We start from the raw sequence: 2,410 nt of genomic DNA on the forward strand, positions 1-2,410 counted from the left end.
AAATAGATTAGGAACAGATGGGCACTTTTCAAATCGGATTTACCTTATTTTTGTGGGTTTTATGACTCATAATTTTATCAAAAATACTGTATTTTTAGGTTTACTTATGAGTGGAAAGTGGACATGAAGTAACCTTATTTGCTACTGACCTGACCTACTAAACAAACACCCCTATATTTTGATTTTGTATGGTGTTTCTTTAGATACTACAAAATAAGGACCTGCTTATGCAATGATTTCACTGAGGAAGATCACCCCAGGATTGGGGCCTAAAACACTAACAATTTGATAGCTTATGGAATTGATATTTCATTATTATTTTGCACCATAAACCTACCTTGGAATATGCTTTTACAGAGCATCTCTAAAATTCATCATCGTATTGAAATTGGTTGGTGGTCGACATATTCTAGGAAAAGTGGGACTAGAGAGAAATTATATGATACTAAGCAAGTCTCCTATATTTCAGTAGATACTTATATTTTTCTAACTAGCATTAATTATAACTTAATGCCAATGAGGTCATAAAAATTGTTCCAGTTTACTAGTAAATAAGCCTCTGAGTGGATTAACTGCACATCATGTCAAAACATAATGTAAATATGGTATTGCTACTGTGCATCATCCTAAGTGAAATTCACTCCTGTGCAGAGGCCAGCAATGCATTAGGGAATTAGGGAGGGATATAGAAACTCAGATCAGTATCTTTATTAAAGTCCTGACTTTTCATTGAGAGCACGCTAGGGAAATCCTAATGTTATGTCATTATCCTCAGTTTAAATACCCACCCACAAAAAATATCTTTAACTTACAGTTGAGTTTGCATAAGTGCATTTCCTAATAAAGCAACATCTAAAACTCCAGGAAGTCAAAGTCACCATTTAAGACAAGATATCCCTCCATACCAGCCCCAAATACCACATCAAGATATCTAAACACTCTCAGACTCTTCATTACAAACTTCCCTTCAGTTTTAACATATAAGCAGCCAAATATAGATATATAGTTTTGCACAGCATTCAAACACACAGTAAGAACATTTGATTAATGTATTTCACTGGAAGACTTATGCTCTCTCTTAAAGTCTGTGGGCTGAGTCTTCAGCTGAACTATGCTCCTTATATTGGCTGGTCTGGAAAAGAGAATAAGAGCTTGTTATCTCAAGGCCCTATGTTATCTCAGTGAGTGGGGCAGAAACTATGGAAACCCTAATAAAACAAAAAACTTCTCTCTTTGCAGTAAATAGGAGAGGATCTACAAGGGCTGAAAAGGGACAATACTTCCTGTTTCTGAATATCTTTGAGTTTTTATGAATATTTGTTGCTGCTTCTTTCCCCTCCCCTCCTTTTTTTAAAAAGATACTGTGGTTTCTGAGCAATAAAGGATTTAGTCAAAACATGAGGGACATTGAAGTTGTGACATAAGATGTCTGCATAAATACTTAGGGGCCCCTGGCAATCTTATGCAAGCAGACTTCCAATTAAAGACAGTACATATTTGCTTTGTTGGTAATAAAAGCTTCAATCTGGCAAACATGCACACTCAGGACTAATTTTACACTGAAGTCAGTAAGATTTCTCATAGGTATAATGGTCTGCAGGAAGGATCCTGCATAGCCACAGAGAGCCAAATCCTCATTGATTTCAATGGGAGCTAGGTGCCTAGAAGCCATTGACGATCCTGGCCAGAGCCTCAAGGAAGTTAACAGGGCACCTCACAGGTACAAGGGTCTGAGTGTATCTTGAGAGCATTATTAGGTAACTTTTAACATTTCAAGTCTGCAAAACAAAATATACTTATTTATTGCACTGGATCCTGTAAGGTTGACTCCTACAAAGCCCCATTGATTTGATTGGGGGTCTGCCTAGGGGTCAAGCTGTAGAGATCAGCTTGCAGGATCAGTCCTAAGTTTTACACAAACCATTTTAATTTGCCTTTCAGTAGAAGCAACTGGAGGAAGTTCTTATATAATGATAGCAGGACAACACCCTTAATTACAAATTAACAATTATTAGAAATAGTGCCCCCACCAATAAATTATTCTAAAATATCCTCAAATGTTTTCATTTGGAGGCAAATATAGCTCTCCTGCTTTTATAACTTTTTAAGATTTCCCTGCAATTTGCTATAACACATCTTATTATTAATGAAAATTAAAATGAAAAATACAAATTAATGAAAAATGAATTTGATTTTTTTGGAATCAATCCCAAAATGAACATGCAGGCAGAGGCTTGTGCACACATAAAGCCCCTCAGAAATTAATACAGCTGTCCATGGAAATAGGTCTGCTTGCCTAGAGCTCATTACATGATTAGGACTTTAGCTTTCAGATCCTCAGATTGATTTCAATGGAAGTTAGGTACTAATTAATACCTGTGAGGATCTAGGCCTTAGTTCTCAATTCTGC

Source organism: Chelonia mydas, chromosome 8, assembly GCF_015237465.2.
Source record: "Chelonia mydas isolate rCheMyd1 chromosome 8, rCheMyd1.pri.v2, whole genome shotgun sequence".
Classification (NCBI taxonomy): domain Eukaryota; kingdom Metazoa; phylum Chordata; order Testudines; family Cheloniidae; genus Chelonia; species Chelonia mydas.